We start from the raw sequence: 19,827 nt of genomic DNA on the forward strand, positions 1-19,827 counted from the left end.
GTATCCAGACCTTGGAGGATGCGGTTGTCTCTCTCCGAGCGGACGTGACTACTCTCCGTGCAAACATACTGACTGAGCTGCAGGGCATTTCCAGAGACATCCAAGGATCTTGCCCCGCTAGACCAACCTCCTCTGCTTGATTGCTACTTTGACACTATCACTATATTTTTGCGGCCAGTCTGTTGACCCGATACTGTGTTGTACTTTACACTGCTTTTATTTTCTCTATCATATGCATGTTATTTTTGGATGTCAGTTTATTATATTGTTATATCTATCTGTGTTTGACTCCATTCTTAGGTGCATTTCAGTGACTTCAGTGAGAGAGTGCTCCCTAATTTTTCAGGACCACCCTTATTCTTCTCTCTTTACTTCATTTACTATCCCACTTACACTTGCATGTCCACTATGAATTATTATTATCCCCTTTGTTATCTGATGAGCTTTTATCACAGTGCCATCTTTTCAGGACCACAGTAAATCCTAAGTTTGGGGGGGTTGTACCACCCACTTCGGATACTTGTGTCCCGGCTATTCTTTGCTATAGCGGCACTGGTATACTCTTTCTTTTTGTTCTCTTTACACATTAAGAACACTATGCCATTTAAGTTTGGCGGTAATGGGTGTTCTTTGCAGTGTTTGTTTTCAATTCAACATTTTGAGCATGGCTTGTATATTTGAGGGATTTTCTATGATTGGTCCATGGCTAGCTATGATTTTGATCTTTTGAGGACTATATTGCTTAAAATTTAAAAATTGTTTGACTTGAGAGTCCAATACTCTTTGTATGCCTTATGGATGCCATTTACGAGTAAATTTTTTGAAAGATTGATATCTTGCTTGCACTTGTGGTCCACATCATCCTACTTTTGTGATTGTTTTGAGATTCACTCTAAGATTCTACACTAGCACAGGTGCACACTAACATTCATTTGTGGGGTACATGCTTTGTTGATTATTGAATTGGTTATATCACAATTGAGCTAGTAGTACATTGAAAGCTTTCATTCTTGATGAAGGTGGATAACAAACCCTTTTCACTAAGTAGCTGGGATTCTAGCCTCATCAAGCATTGAATTTCTCGCGCTGAAAGGTGGAGGGCCCAAACTCTAGGTTAATAATTGAACTTGAAAAAAAAAAAAAAAAAAAAAAAAAAAAAAAAAAAAAAAAGTTATTGCAAAAGTAAATAAAAAAAGTGAGGACTTCTCCTAAAAGATGAGAAGTGGGAAATAATTAGATGGGGGTTGTTTTGATTTGTAATTTAAATATGTCTTTCCATCAACAGACACAACTATTTAGAAGTGTCTCTTCATCACTAGACACAACCATTTATATGTGTCTATTTATCACCGGACACAATCACTCTAATTGGTTGCAATGGTTCACATGGTGCCTGTTCACCACTAAACATATTTATTCTAATAGGTTGCTGCAATGGTTCACACGGTATTTGTTCACCACTAGACACATCCATTCCAATAGGTTGCAATGGTTCACATGGTGTCTATTGGTTTTGAGTTGTATCTTTTCATTCCACAACCAATCATTGATCACACTTGTTCAGTCAAAGGCATCTATTGATAACTAATCAAACAATTTTCATTCACAATTTCTAACAATCCCCCACATGAATGGAAATTAGTTGCTTAAATGCAAAAGATGATCATGCAGACACTAGAGAGAGTATAGTCGGAAGTTACTGAATCAGGATAAGTAGCTTTTGGCTTTGAACCTTCCCTAGTGTATTGCTATCGGATTTACTGGCTAACAAGTGAACGTGATTTCTTGAACTGTTCAGATGTTCGTGTAAACCAAGACAATAACAAACACACAGTTCCTTTCCTCACAAAGTTGGTTCTCATTGTTGTGTTCATTTTGGCCCTGAACAAGTCCTAGTATTCAATGAGTGCTCCAGAAAACTTAGCTTTTATATTTTTCAGAGAAGCGGCCCCACTTCACACTCATATATGTGACTTTTTATTAAGAGTATCTTACCATACCCCACTTGAATTTTTAAGGTATAAGAGTCATTAAAAGCATAGCTTATCCTAATCCTCGCTGTAAGTAGCACTGTCTCATCATAGAAATTGGCAGAAGATTTATATCTTCCTAGTGCTTTTGGTGAGCCATTCTGAATTTCTCTTGTCCCTTTTAACCTAGATCTTGGGATCTCCAATCAACTAGGTTAGGTTTCCATTAAGATGACTCGTTAGCTTTCAGCTTTTAATCCCATTCCCCTCGATGATCTGAACAATTACTCTCTAGTATAACCCTCAATTTTATATGTGGCCACATGGTTGTATATAGAAATATTATACTCTGCAGAGATTTCCCCAATTGAGAGCAAATGTATACTTTATGCCCTAAAATTGCTTATTGTTAGCAATATTCTTTTCTTTAGTGGCACAGATATAGACTTACTTTGAAATGTCGTCTAGGCGAAGTCTATTGACTTTCCTATTTGATTTATTCAAAATTTCTAACTTTGAGTTATATTAAGAACATACAACTACACCTTTAATATATCTACTCATAGATTTGAAATCTTTAATATCATACATCCAGATTGCATCACTGTTACACCTCCAATTTAGTTAGATACCTTGATCTATGCAATATTGGACTTGGGATGTATCTCAACTACCTAATTTATTGCTTTTCAGTGGTCCTATCCTAGATTGAAAGTGTGCGATTAAGCAAAGTTATTAAGATGCCTTGTAATCTCAACCAGTGATATATTTTGACTAGTATTTATATTTGAGATTTACATCTACAAAAGTTAGCTAGGCTTTTGTTATCATAACTAGTATTATCTCAATCTCACTCTATTAAGAATATACTATGTTTTCAGATGTTCAATCTTTCATTTCAAATATACTAATGAGTATATTATTAATTTTTTAAGGCATATAATGACTTATGCATCACATTCATGTCATTATCTCGGTAGTAGCTTTAATCCATTCAAGGATTTAAAAGCTTGCACAGTTGACTTTTCAACTGAAATAAATAATTCAGCTTTTCAGTTGGAAATAGAACTTTTCTAGTTGTTGCATAATATTTTCCTCATAGGTACAACATGCACTATTGTTATAATACTATAAATGATTTTTGGTTCTATCCTAAAACTCTTAGGATTCGGAACCCCCCACATTTATAAGTATTTATCTTAAGATGAGGTGACTTGTAACAAATTTGATCAATTGATAATATCTCCCCATAACTTTGGGATAATCCTGAAATTTTATTTCTGATGTATTTATTATGATTTTCCAACTCTGGAAGTACCATATATTAAATACTGCACTTCATCTACTTTTTCAAGGTTTCATATCCGCTTATCAACAAGCATGTATAACAGTCTCCAGTGCATATGTACTCACTTTATCACTTTATCTCTAGCTTATTATTATAATAATTCAGTGACAACACTGTGAATTAATGGTAGAGATATTAATTAGATTGCGCTCTAATTAATATTTGCTTCTACATTTCTCATATTTATGACTTGAGTTATATATGTTTAGGTTTATGTTAAGTTAGTCATATTAACATGTCATAACCTTTCATGTATCACATACATCACATAACTCAATAATTTGAGCAAATAATTCTCTAGTTATTTAAGCTTTGGATATATCATCACATAGTGAGCATTCACTTCTCAAGTATTATTATTAACTTAGATTAAGCACACTCTTCTCATATCTCACTACTAGGTTATGATGAACATCCACTTCTATGCTATTACCACTAGCTTGAAGTTAATTTTGCTCAGTTACCAATTCTAGTAGCTCATAACTTTAGTACACACTTATCTAAGTAGTCTACCTTGGTAATGTAGGAATTTCTTTTGGAAAATATTATCCAAAAACTACTACTTGTAAAGTAGTATTCTTCCCTCCTATAAGAGGAGATATGACATATAACTCAAATAATTTATAGCTAAAATGGTTATTCACCATCCTCTTGTTTTTTTTTTTTTTCCTACCAAGTTGAGAGTTAAAACCAACTAACGTCTCTAAGGTTCTTTGTACCTTAGTGATCACTTTAGCTTATAGCTAAGCTAAGTAGTTTTTAGCTCAGTAACATTTTAGCTTTTACCAAGCTTGATTTAGCTTGTCTCAGTGTACTAGCTTAATGTATTCATAACATTTTCCATTGAACTCTTTAGAGTTATTGGAAATCTCTCTCTTATTCAGCTCATTCACAGCTATACATGTCTTAGACACTAAAATAGATCTTTTCCCTTGACTATCGGGAGAACTGACGAGCTGGACTAGTCAATTTTTGTTTGTTGTATTACATACACAAACTAGTCATGAACTCATACAAATATAATAATATCACACATTAATGAATTACTATGCACACTAAGTAATTCAACTCCATAGTTCAATATTATAGTAAACATTTATAAAACAATATTGAACTCGCATAAATAAATATAACAATATAGTTTAATATTATATTACATGATTAATTATATCACATAATTAATCTAAGAAATAATAATAAGGAGGAGAAGACTTTGCTTCCTTAAAGCTTTGTGGCTCGTTCTCCAAAAAACATGCTAGAAAATCATGACCAAAAGATATAAACGTTCTAGGCCAGCCTCATGTTACGTTTAAGCTCATATTTATTTTCACTGTATATATGTTTTATGCACAAGAAAATGATATGCATTACTGATATAAGCATAACCTATCAAAGGTTTTATTAACAATCCACTGCACCACATGGTATGATATTGTCTGCTTTGGACTCGAGCCCACACGGTTTTATTCTTGCATTTTATCCCAAAATGTCACATACCAGTTGGAGATAACACCACTACATAAAAGCACTTCACCTTTCCCTTACCTAGGTGATGTGGGACTATGCACCTGTAGCTCACCCAATGTGGTAGCCTATCAGTTCCTTTTGTACCTACCCACGGCATACCTACCCACAAGATCGCTACAATTTAGGTCCAACTTTAACTTTCTTAAGAGTAGGAACAGCAACCTTAGCTAAACACCCCCACACTTTTAAGAATTTTTTGGAAGGTTTTCGACCTTTTCATAATTCATATGATATCACATTAGTTTTCTTTCGATGTATTTTATTGAGTAAAATAATTTGCGGCAAGTAAAACTTCCCCCCACAAATTCTGAGTTAAACCAAAACTTATCAACATAGCATTAATCATTTCTCATGAATGATACCATATTGTAAACAAATATCAGCACATGATGTTTTGCATTCACAAATTCTCAACCTCACTTTAGTAATGTTTAAATATTTTGAAGGTTTCATCTTTGCGTCGTAGCAAATATACATAACATTATCTTATGCAATTATTGATAAAAATAACAAAGTACTTTTTTTCACCTCTAGTTGGCACAAATTTAAGATAATATAATATAATATACTACATAATGTGATATCCCCAGATTTCCAGATGCGGGTTAGCCAGGCCCACGCCTGAATACCCGAGGATATAAAAAACAAATGGCAATAATCGAACACAGAGCACAACAAATGAAAATAAGAATAACTAAAATGCTGATCAGAAACTAAAACGATAATTAAAATCCTCTGATACAAGTAATCCTCCAATTTAAATTACAACTCGGGAATCCAAATTGTGGACCCCTGGAAAACCAAAACTGATCAATCAATGCTCTACAACTAGATGCAGAATTCCCAAAGGAAACTCCTATGTAGACAATCCGGAAGAGTGAAGCAGACGATCCCTGCTCAGCAAGAACAATCCCTACTCCTGATGAATACTTGAAAAATGAAGGTGGGTCAAGCCCACAAACAAGTTCAACTCTACTTCAATCCAAGCAAAAGCCCTATACGCATATACATCCTAGATAACTCAGTAATAACTATATAGTCCATAACTATATTTATATAATCACACTAAAGGACTCTCACTGGACTATAAAGGGGGTCTCAACCTGAGTAGAGGCAACATGCAAAACACACATAAAGTGGGCATGTGTACCTAAGCCTAACAGGGTACACTTCCACCGTCATAGCCAACTATACATCCCACTGCATATACGCTTCCTAACCATCGATCTTGAGACTCAAGCTCATATCAATGTACCATAAACATATATTTAAAATCCATTCCACAACTAAGATACTGCTGTTCAACTGTTCGTTGCCTCGACACGACATAAGTATATGTAGCAGGTAATCTAGTTAGCTATTCAACTTGTTCAGCTGATCTGACTTAAATATAAGTAGGATTTAATTTTATAATCCATTCCCTTATTCCAGAATAGGTAGGTTTTAGTGTTTTGAACTAATCCGTCCCTAGTATGCCACCGTCCCATACCGGTGCATACAATCCACAAAACAAATCCAATAATTAATAAAACAGATAAAACAGTTTATCAATTAAAATCCAGAGACGAGTATAATAAGAAGAATTAGACATTTACTGAGTATAATATACTGTAATTTACAAGAGTAAATTTATATTCATCTATTTAATTTGCTAACATAACGACAAGCAATTTAAATCCTTCTAAACCATTAACAGTATGCAAATTAAATTTTAAATCTCATGTTGTTCAAGTTCCTAGCATGGATTAATCATTCTTGGGTATTATCATGCTTAATTAAATCATTTAAAACCATCCATACAAGTTTAAAACTGCACCGGAGCCCTTGAAATCCCAAAAATCATCAAAAATACACTTCCTGTGTATTTACAAAAGGGGAGCCGGCTCCATTCAAGGTTGAGTCGGCTCCTTTCATGGTTGAGCCAGCTCCTTTCATGGTTAAGCCAGCTCCATACAAGGTTGAACCTGCTCCTTTCAAGTTGAGCCGGCTCCTTGCCATGTGGAGCCGCCTCCACTCTTCCCAGTCTCTATTTTTTTCATCTCTGGCTATTTTCTGACCTTCTGATTGCCCTTGTTAAGGTTCCTAACCCTCTGTTCTAAGTTCCAGACAGTCCCAACTAATTTTAAGAAGTAATTATGCATCACTAACATGAATCAAAACAAGTTTATATTCAAGAAAAATCAAGATTAAATCAAGAACCGTAAAAGCAGTTTTCATTCAATTCAATTCATTCAATTCAATTCAATTCAAGCATGATTAAAAGATAAATTTTAATGTCTGTTTACATCCTGGAGACTACCTAGGCATGCACAGAACACAAATCAAAGGGAGGGAGCAAGAAATAAAACTTGCCTTTGAGATTTCGGATTAAATTCTCAACGTCTTCTTCCTAGATTTTTCGGCGACTCTAGTTGCCGTCGAAGCTTTCTGCTGCATTATTCTAGCCTACACACAGCCTCCCCTTCCTCCTTTTTGGTCTGGTCTTGGACTTTAGCTAAAACCCTAGCCATGTTCTCTCTCTGTTTATCTCTATATGTCTTTACCTCTCCAACAAATATGTGAATAGGGTTTTCCAAACCCTAAGGCAGACATATAACATATATATATAAGCTTATATCAAATATAACCTACTCCTAATCCGATGCATACCATAAGTCCAAAAATAAGTAAAATAAATCATAAAAATAAAATAAATAATACTTATATATATTACAGAACCAACGTAATTTATACATGTGTGTAAAATACAAACTATATATATATATATATATATATATATATATATATATATATATATATTTACTGACTATTAAAATATTATCATTAATATTAATTATTTAACAATAATGATAATACTAATAAGTTATCCTCCTATACATATATACTTATACATATATGTACAACCACCCATGTGCAATATTCGTACCCACCACACCTCCTATCCAAGTAGCCCATGCGACCCAGTTGTTTGGTCCAGCACTACTATCCATCTCCATACTCCTTTTTAAAATAAAATTAAAATTAAAATAGAGAATCATTTAAAACCAAAGAATAATTTACAAGAAATGTCACACAATTAATCAAACAACTTCACATTATCAATCAAAACAAAACACATAATTAAATCACGTATTGCAAATAACAACTAAGCAATTAAACTCAAAGCCACATAATTAATTAAAAATGCACAAGAACTAAAAATTAAATTCCAATTATATTCTTCTAAAAATTAGGGATATTATATTCTTCCCCCCTAACAAAAGGAATTCCGTCCTCGGAATTCATAAAACTCTGAATTTTTTTCTTTTAAATTCATTTCCGTTCCGTTGTGGACTCTGCCTCTGTAGACGGGCTCTACTTCAATTCCAAATCCTCATAGAAAAATTTATGGGTTTTATATTTAGGAAACACAAAAATTATACTGCACATAGGTTATATTTAACAATAACTCATTCTTACCCCATTTTTACACAAGGTTACATATCCATATTCCTCCAAGGTCCACAGCATAGATTTGCCAAAACTTCTATACATTCAATTCTAACGTTTCAGTAACGCTAATCTATAGGCTACCGCCTCAATTGAGAAATACAATCCGTGAAAAATCAATTTAATACGTAAAAAACTGTCCTTCCCCCAAAACGCATATTGCTTCCTATATGGAAGACAACCCAATCAACTATTTCCTGATAGAAAACTCTAGTGTACGAGTTCCACTATTTACAACATCGTACTGCCGCCTCGAAACCGCGCGCAATCCAGTACAGAGAAACGTATTTCTCTTCGATGTATCCTTTAATGAAGTCAAGGTCAGATTGTATAACTCTTGCTTTCATTTCAAACCAACAGGTGAGATCTACACTATATAATATACAAAACCTCAAACATTGTCACACCAACCTCCTTATGCCAACTATATGACAAACAAAAACTTCAAAAAGTGAAGTAACCACTTCTAATTATCCATGAAATCATTAGATATACGCCACAAGCATATCCTCCATGATCGAATTTAATTTCTTGATCAAATCCCCCATCTAGAGATATGAAGCAAAGTTATTGCTCCAACATCGTCAAAAAATTCATTCGAAATAGCACTTTTATCCACAATAATAGATATCCACATGCTATAACATACTCCGTTATCAGTGCAATGAAAAACTGATATGAAACTCCAAAGCGAACATTATTCTAATTAATGTTCACAAGCGAACTTACTCAATCCATCACTCTTATCCCATATGGAATTAAAATTCCAATCAGTGTCGATAATTTCTAGCAACCATCCACTCCTAATTAGTCCTACTCCCATTTTGATATAAGAAGTGGTAAAAATCTCCAATAATATCTGATTATCAATTTTTCACTTTTCGAACAGGTATTCTACTGAGAGACAATTATGAACTCATCCTTATCCGTACCGGTTTCCCCAAAATTGACATTGGATGTCTTGATGTAACGTATATCCATTTGAATGCACCGTGAGAAATTTACAAATCATATATCTCAATCACTCCGACATCAGTCACAGAACCTACTAATCCTTCTCCAGTACCTTAAACTCTATCCGAGTAAAGTAATACCTCCTCCAAGGCTAGATCTGATATTTGAAGTTAAAGCTTCCATATTCCCATCCACCAGACAGAACTTAATGCAAAATGTGAATCACCACTTCTATCCATCTAAGCCGTCTCGTGATCCGTTCTATTTGTATGAACTAATATCTTACCAGTTCAAAATAGACGAAATAAAACTGATTTAATTGATCAGTCAACCAATGTCCCAACCAGAATCCTGACCCTTGCGAAAAATCAGCAATTTCTCAACTAAATACATGGAAAATACTCTATCATTTGCACTTCAGTATAGGAAATGACTGCAAGAATCTAGTGATCTCTGATGGTCCATCTTAATTATCTAATAGATATTAGACTTGGATACAAAATCACTATGTTCCTCCTCCTACCTGCCTCCAAACATCTTTTTCATATCGTGAAACATCATGTTTCCACCAGGATAAATAAAGTACTAAGAGTTGTGAACCTCAGTCTTTACATCCTTCTTCCAATTTATTGATAGAAAGTACCGTTAATCTGATACCACCAGTTTTCGTCTACACCCATTGTTTACATACTGATCTGTGATAAACCGACCGATATGGAAAGTTAATTGGTAATTCTATTTATCAAAAGTCAACTAACTACATCTTTTCCATATACACCGTACACCTCTTCATTATTTAGGTGTTCAGTCTCACCTTCATGTCTTTGACACACCCTGTTGCTTCACCACAAGTAAGTGCCTATTAGACTACCTGTCTAACTTCAAAAGAATATGGAACCTTTTCATCCTCCAAATATTCATCAATTTCCTAGCAACAACTAATTGGTGCGAATTGTGACCTTAATTTTTTTTTTTTCCCCTATATTATGTATGCAATGAAGAGACTTAGTTTCCTCCTCTATGCGCAACACCGGCAACTCCTCCTAATGACACCCCTCGTGAAAAGATTCTTGATTAATAATAGACTAATGAAGTTTTATCCAGTCTAATGCCTCACTCGGCATCATTCCAATAAGTACTTAAATCAGTACAAAATCCTCCTTCTGACTTGGTGACAGCTTCTAGAATTTCCAAGAAAATGCTTTGCAACTTCGGCACCTCCGACAAACCATCGTGGCGTTACAGTGGTCTTTATTTACCACAACCTCATGGATATCGAAATATTAACAACCACCATTACCATGGCGTTGTAATATTATACGAATCCATACCTAGTGTAAAGTCCAGGTCCAATAGATTGGCTAGATTTATGTATATCTACCAAATCCTATTACCACATGCTCACAATCCTAGCGTAATATAGCGCTATTACTCCATGTTATTAAAAACAGTATTTGGCTGATCACACACTTGTGTCCTCAACCAAACCATATACCAATTCCAAATAATTAAAAATAAAACACATATGACACACCCAATAAAACAAAATATAATCCTACTTAAAACATCGTTCTTTCTAAAAAAGAAAACTTCTTCTGAAATCAACTTGAAAAAAAAAATTGTTTCACAAAAATTTCCTTTTATAGTTTCGTAGGTAATCATCTAATCTCGAAACATATCATTTAAATATAGCTGAACAACAACATTCATTTGCCTAAGCAAAATACCAAGGGCTTAATCCCTTATCCTCCTTATACGCAGAATGCAAACCGTCTAATGTGGCTTTATAAAGCAACTTAGAACATCACAACATAATCCCCATACTCTCCTGAACGTAATATAAAATCATGTATTTCATTCTGATAAGAACTCCATCAAATCCCCAAACTCTTGAATAGTACTTTTAATCTACCTTTTTTAGAGATGATACGAAAGTTTAACTACTTGTAGATTAATCAACCCCAAATTCTACTAATATTATTCGTTATACTAGCAAGTAAGATCTTCCTCGATCAATCATTCATCTTCCAGATTCAGTGCCCTTTTTCTTAGATACACTGAAATTTCCTCCATTAGGATCCTATTCGAACTCTTACTCCTCGCTTGTCTCATTTTTTGAGATCACTGAAGTCGTGTTGGCCCCGATATGCAGTGACCTATCACATGCACCTAATTCTTTCCTTGGCTTATACCTTAAAGTAGTGTCAACCAGAACTAAACCTAGCGATCTCAAATTATACCTTCTGGCAATGAAATCGATAACATACTTCTTTACACCTTTGGGTCTTTATCGCTTTCGCCTTGGACCCCATCATCTTCCTAGTGTCAACCATTCTGTGACTATAGAATATTGTTGACATCAGTTCCTCTTCACGAACCGTAAATATAGTACAACGAATCATAATATGGGCTCTAAGTTTTAAGAGACGCAATGCGGAAGTCATATAACGAAAACACTCCTAAGGACACTTGACCTAGATTGCTCTGATACCAATTATGATACCCCCGAATTTCTAGATGCGGGTTGGCCAGGCCCACGCCCGAATACCTGAGGATATAAAAAATAAATGGCAATAATCGAACACAGAGTACAATAAATGAAAATAAGAATAACCAAAATGCTGATCGGAAACTAAAACAATAATTAAAACCTTACAATAAATTTCCATTAATAAAATCCTCTGATACAAGTAATCCTCCAATTTAAATTACAGCTCAGGAATCCACATTATGGACCCTTGGAAAGCCAAAACTGATCAATCAACGCTCTACATGTAGATGTAGAAATCCCAAAGGAAACTTTTATGTAGACAATCTGGAAGAGTGAAGTAGACGATCCTCACTCAGCACGAACAATCCTTACTCCTGATGAATACCTGAAAAATGATGTTGGGTCAAGCCCATAAACAAGTTCTACTCTGCTACTGATGAACGCTGAAAAGTGCGTATTTAAACCCCTTAAGCTTAGGTATTCTAGAACCTTATCTATTTTATTTTACCGTTTTGTATTGATTTCGTGTTATTTCCATTTTCAGGTACTTATCCCCAAAATAAGCTAACTCAGCCAAATAAGAGAAGAAATGAAGCAATTATGGGATGAATCAAAGAAATGAGCAAAGTAGAGCAAAAGGAAGTAAAGGGTGAAATTTCAGCAACTTTGATCGATCTCAAGAAAAGTTCGATCGATCCAATTTCCATCGATCTCAGCACTTCAAGATAGATCCAGGCCATGATGTCATTTTTAGAGATCCCAAAAGTTCGATCGATCCAACATCATTCTCTGATTGATCGAACTTTCTTGTCCTTATCCACATGCCAGATCTTATCCAGCTGTACCACCCTACCAACCGCTTTTGTCCTTTTCCCAAAAATATCTTCAAAATATCTCAGATTTATTTTTATCCAAAAAGACGCCGTCATTGAGGATCGATCCAGCTTCAGTTCAATAGATCTCAGCCATGTTTGATCGATCTCACCTCAAGTTTGATTGATCAAACTTCCCAAATCCCGACAAAAATCCAAATTCCAGCTCATTAAAAGTTATCTCATATCTAATCATTAGAGGATTATTAGTGTACGAACCAAGCTCATTTTTGGGAATTTTTGACCTACCTATATAAGGAATATGAGCCACTTTTACACTTACTTAGAAAAGATAATACTTAGTGAGGAAGCAAAAGGAGAGGAGGAGGCTAGAAACACCATTGGAGACTCTTCATCAACCATGGAACTTGCCCTTGAGGGTTAGAGGACATCATCCATGAGTGGCTAGACATCCTCTTGGGGCTAGAGTTAGCCCTAAGCATGCTTTCTACTTCGTGATTTATGTATTTTTGAAGGGATTTGTATTGTGATTCATATCTTGACACTTTTATATATATAGATCTTGTTTATTCAATGAATTATATGGTTTAATGCTTCTAATTGATCATTTCATTCTATCCATATGTCTATGTATGCTAGAATAGATGTTCATGTATTTGTCTATATTTCTTGTGTTATTGATGCATGTCTATGTGTACTGATGCTATAGATCTAGAGATTGTCAAGACATAATGCTTAATGTCATGTTCTTGTGGTTTATTTGATGGTTCATACTTATTTCTTGATGGATTGTACCTCTCCCTTGGTTTAATTAGTTTAATTTCATGCCATTACCTTAGTTGTAATGTAGTTGTTAAATGGGAGGACAATCCATGCTTGTTGTTGATATTCCATACTTATGAAAGCAAGTAACATATATCTCTAACCTTGTGATGTGTTTGGATTGTGAGCTTAAAGAAAGGATTAATGGCTTAATTTGATATGTTGTGCTATCCACCTTGTTGTTTAGACAATATATGCTTAATTTGTCATCCATGCTTGTTGGAACAACCACACACACACACACCTTGTTGCAATACATGTTTTTCCCCTCATTAATCATTCATTAAAGGTATAGAAAATATATGCTTAGTGGTGATCTCTAAACCCTAAGATTTCTCTCTCTTTTATTCTCCTTATTGCATTATTGTTTACTTTAGTTCAATTTGCATCTAGTGTAATTCAACCAACCAACCACTACTTTGATCACTCGACCTACTAACCCTGATCTAGATTCCTCAACCTAGTACGACACCTCAATCCCTTGGGACGATCCCTTCTCACTCATACTACATAGTACAGGTGTTAAGCGGTTTATAAATTTAAATTATGGTGCCCACTTGACACTAATTTTCAAACTTAAAGTATTGTGCATTGTATTGTGCCACGCCCGAGAAGCCACCAACTACAATCTGAGCAAAGACCCGATATGCAGATACATCCCAGATAACTTAGCAATAACTATATAGTTCATAACTATATATATATAACCACACTAGAGGACTCTCACTAGACTACAAATGGGGTCTCAACCTGAATAGAGGCAACATGCAAAACGCACCCGAAGTGGACATGTGTACCTAAGCCTAACAGTGTATACCTCCACCATCATAACCTGCTATGTATCCCACTGCATATACGCTTCCTAACTATCGATCCTGAGACTCAAGCTCATATTGTGATACCATAAACATATATTTAAAATCCATTCCAAAACCAGGATAGTTCCGCTCAATTGTTTGTTGCCTTGACACAACATAAGTATATGTAGTAGGTAATCCAGTTAGCCATTCAACTTGTTCAGCTGATTTGACTTAAATATAAGTAGGATTTAATTTTATAATCCATTCCCTTAATCCAGAATAGGTAGAACTTAGTGTTTTGAACTAATCCATCCCTATTATGTCACCGTCCCATACCGGTGCATACAATTCACAAAATAAATCCAATAATTGATAAAACAGATAAAGTAGTTCATTAATTAAAATCCAGAGAAGAGTATAATAAGAAGAATCAGACATTTACTGAGTATATTATATTGTAATTTACAGGAGTAAATTTATATCCATCCATTTAATTTGCTAACATAACGACAAACAATTTAAATCCTTCCAAACCATTAACAGCATGCAAATTAAATTTTAAATCTCATGTTGTTCGAGTTTCTAGCATGGATTAATCATTATTGGGTATTATCATGCTTAATTAAATCATTTAAAACCATCCATACAAGTTCAAAACTGCACTGGAACCCCTGAAATCCCAAAAATCATAAAAAAATACACTTAATGTGTATTTACAAAAGGGGAGCCGGCTCCATTCAAGGTTGAGCTGGCTCCTTTCATGGTTGAGACGGCTCTTTTCAAGTTGAGCCGACTCCTTGCTATGTGGAGCCGCCTCCACTCCTCCCAGTCTCCATCTTCTTCGTCTCCGGCTACTTTCTGACCTTTCGATTGCCCTTGTTAAGGTTCCTAACCCTCTGTTCTAAGTTTCAGACAGTCCCAACTAATTTTAAGAAGTAATTATGCATCACTAACGTGAATCAAAACAAGTTTATATTCAAGAAAAATCAAGAACTGTAAAAGCAGTTTTAATTCAATTCCATTCCATGCAATTCAATTCAATTCAATTTAATTCAAGCATGATTAAAAGATAAATTTTAATGTCTGTTTACATCCTAGAAACTACCTAGGCATACACAGAACACAAGTCAAAGGGAGAGAGCAAGAAATATAACTTGCCTTTGAGATTTCGGATTAAAACTCTCAACGTTGTCTTCCTAGATTTTCCGGCGACTCTAGTTGCCGTCGAAGCTCTCTGCTACATTGTTCTAGCCTGCACACAGCCTCCTTCCTCCTCCCTGGTCTGGTCTTGGACTTTGGCCAAAACCCTAGCCCTGTTCTCTTTCTGTTTATCTCTCTCTCCTTACATCTCCAATAAGGACGTGAATAGGGTTTTCCAAACCCTAAGGCAGACATATAATAGATATATATAGGCTTATATCAAATATAACCTAATCCTAATTCGATGCATACCATAAGTCCAAAAATAAGTAAAATAAATCATAAAAATAAAATAAAATAAATTTACATATGTGTGTAAAATACAAACTATATATATATAAAAATATTTACTGACTATTAAAATATTATCATTAATATTAATTATTTAACAATAATGATAATACTAATAAGTTATCCTCCTATACATATATACTTATACATATATGCACAACCACCCATGGGCAATATTCGTACCCACTACACTTCCTATACAAGTAACCCACGCAACCTAGTTGTTTGGTCCAGCACTACTATCCATCTCCATACTCCTTTTTAAAATAAAATTAAAATTAAAATAAAATAGCAAATCATTTAAAACCAATAAATAATTTACAAGAAATGTCACACAATTAATCAAACAACTTCACACAATCAATTAAAACAAAACACACAATTAAATCACGTATTACAAATAACAACTAAGCAATTAAATTCCAATTATATTCTTTTGAAAATTAGGGGTATTACACATAATATCATATTGCATAATTAAAATAATTCAACCAATAATACTATGTTCTTAAGATAGATTCGTCCCGCTATGGTGCTAACGGACTCAGTGGCGTCTATCTCTCATGATACAATGGTCTATATCCACTAGTAGTAGCACTACAAACTCGTGGATACTGCGAAACTCCTCCGTGTAATACTCTCTCTGACTCAAAAATGCATCTATACTCTATAAATGTTAAATTGGATACAATCTGAGCCAAATGGTCCAGACCATTCTTAATATGGTTCGATAAAATTGGATTATGGTCTAAGTGGCTCGGACCACTTAACCTGTGGTTTTGAACCCACTTGAGTTAGGTTCAAGTCCAGAGAGAGAGAGATAATAAATTAAATTGAACCATTTGTAAATGGCACCTAATAGGGTATTTATAGAAATAGAAGTGTCTTTTCAGATTGGGCGTGTCTCTTCATCATTGGATATTGTCTCTTCATCACTAGATACAACCATTTAAATATGTCTTTCCATCACTAGACACAACCATTTAGAAGTGTCTCTTCATCACTGGACACAACCACTCTAATTGGTTGTAATGGTTCACATGGTGTCTGTTCACCATTAGACACATTTATTCCAATAGGTTGCAATGGTTCACAGAGTGTCTGTTCACCACTAGACATATCCATTCCAATAGGTTGTAATGGTTCACATGATGTCTATTGGTTATGAGTTGTATCTTTTCATTCTACAATCAATCATTGATCACACATGTTCAGTCAAAGGCATCTATTGATGACTAATTAAACAATTTTCATTCACAATTTCTAACAATTGCTCCATTCACCCTCATCCTCTTATCTCTCTCTCTCTAACTCTCTGCCTCTTACAATCACGTTCTTTAAACCCTCTTGATTCTAATTATGCATCTATATATATATATATATATATTAAAATACTAATCCTAACCTAAAACTGACTACCCTAATAATAATAATAATAAAAATAAAAATAAAAATAAAAATAAATAAATAAAACTATACATAATTGTAGATATAATAATACATGACTTAAAAGCATGAAATTAAAATATAAATAATGATATCTATATGTGTGTGTGTGCGCGCGCGCACGCGCGCATCCCCATCCAATATCACGGGCCTTAAGTCTTCATTAACACCTAAGCCTTGTCCAATTAGCCCAAACCTATACCTTTGGGTTCTATAAACACCAAGCCCAATCCATACTTAGAATAAAAATAACTAAAACAATTTAACTAAATAAATAAATATTTAAATTAAACAATTAAACTAACTACACAACCAACAACTACTACTAATCACATCATACCACATAATTAATTAAATAATACAGAACAATTAAACAATTAACTAATCTACACAAACAATTAGTCAAATTATTAAATTAAATACAATAAAAATAAATAAATAAATACTCTGAAAATCAGGAATATTACAAAACCTTCTTCCCTCATTAAAGGGACGAGAGGCCGATTACACCTCTTCTCTTTGTAAAAGGGACGAGTAATCAACTACACCCATTACTAAAGGGAAGACACGATGAAGATCAAGTACCATTTGGCAAATCTTTTGCTTTTGCTTTTGCTTTTGCTTTTACATAGAAAAATCATAAATAAGTACTTTTATTTATAATAATAAAAAAGATTTGCGTCTTAAGTCAAACAATTTTTCTAAACGGGTGTCACTCTCAAGTTCCGCGGACTGCACATGCTCTTATTCCCAATCCCATTATGTATGATTTAGATTTTACTATTTTCACGCTCCCACTCTTGCTTTCACTCGTGCTCCTACACCTGCTCTATGTGACTTAGCATATGTCATAGATATTTAAGAGCAAAATGGAAGGAAATAAACAATAGTAGTATAAAAATGAAAAATATAATGAATCAGGCATTAAAATGTGAAGTGGAGTGGTAGTAGAGTGATGAAGAAAACCATGCTGTCATTTGAAAAATTATTACAAAGTTTTGGAATTACTGGTTCCGAACCAATCATGGATTTGGTTTGAAATTAATAATTCCTAATTTATGTAATAATTTCACTGTCTAGTATACTGCGTAACTAGAAATTCTACAATACCTAAATGTATTTTAACACTTAGTATCTGATATGGAAAAATAAACCTAACCTACCTTGACCTAACAACAGAGGCAACTAAGTGTTGACCAACCGCCAAACCTCTTCGATTTTTGAACGATGATATTTCTGCCGGATAAGAATGATAATATTTCATTATCGAGGATAATGAAATATGACGTGGTACAACAGAGTAAGGATAACCTTAACATAATTTGATGAAGTCAAAAAGGTTAAATCATATCTGACAAATCTGGCAACGAACGGATCTCCTTTGATCTCGTATAAGCGGATCTTCTCTGATCTCGCAAATGAATTGAGGGAGAACGACTATAAGAATGAGATCCTACTAGTCAATAAAGGTACGACAAAAAACTATTATTAAATTCCTGCCTTTCTTTTAGACTTCCGGTGACTGATTTAATCGTCGGAGAGCTCTTGGCAGGCACCACACCGGTGCCGTCAAGATTCATCGATCTTCTACTCTATTCTTTGAAGGAAACGGTATTGTATCGGACTAGATTTCACCCTCAACAGTATTCCTTTCCATCAAAGCTATATGTTGTTTGTTTTTTTTTTTTAAGTAAAGTACAGTCACACCCCTTGAGGTTTGGCAAAAGAACACTCAGATGAAACTTACCTGTTTTTTGAATAAAGACACCCCCTGAAGCTTAAAAAATGGATAAAGACACCCCTTTACATGAGAAATTAATCAAATTACTATTTGACCATTTAGGAGATTTTTTAACTTTACAATTTAATAAATTGAACCAATCTACCCTCATGAACAATTTATGCATAAAAAAAAAAAGTAACAAAAAAAAACTTTATATTGTTCACTTTTTTTTTTTTTTTTTTTTTTTTTTTTTTTTTTTTTTACTGTATAAATGTCCCAAATTCTTAAAAATGTAGACGTCTAAAATGATTTTTTGATCCAATACATATATTTCAAATAAATTATATTTTGTTATTACTTTTTTTCTTTTTATTTTTTATTTTTAAATTAAGATGCTTAATTCTTTCTGCTAAAAAAATTAAACCAATCTCTTTTTCTTAAAAATAAAAAATATAGTACTAGTATAACTTTATGCATCTTAAATTATATATAAAATATTATACATTTCCCAACATAAAAGGGAAAAAAATAATAAAACAAAGGGAAAAAAAAAAAACCAAAGGCATGCATAAAGTTAAGATGCATAAAGTTATACTGGTACCTATTTTCTTTTATGTTGGAAAATACATAATATTTGATATATAATTTAAGATACATAAAGTTATACTGGTACTATATTTTTTATTTTTAAGGAAAACTGATTGGCTTAATATTTTTAGATGAAAGAATTAAGCATCTTAATTTAAAAATAAAAAAGAAAAAGAAAAAAAGTAATAACAAAATATAATTTATTTGAAATATATATATTGAATTAAAAAATTATTTTAGATGTTTACATTTTTTTAATGGGTGTGGCTTTACTTTACCTTTATTTATTTACTTATTTGTTTATTTATTTATTTTTTTAAAAGAGGTGGCGATGTGTTTGATGAT

The sequence above is a fragment of the Cornus florida genome, unplaced genomic scaffold, assembly GCF_030987335.1.
Source record: "Cornus florida cultivar Cherokee Brave unplaced genomic scaffold, ASM3098733v1 CherokeeBrave_3.0.0_Hap2_Chr11, whole genome shotgun sequence".
Lineage (NCBI taxonomy): Eukaryota > Viridiplantae > Streptophyta > Magnoliopsida > Cornales > Cornaceae > Cornus > Cornus florida.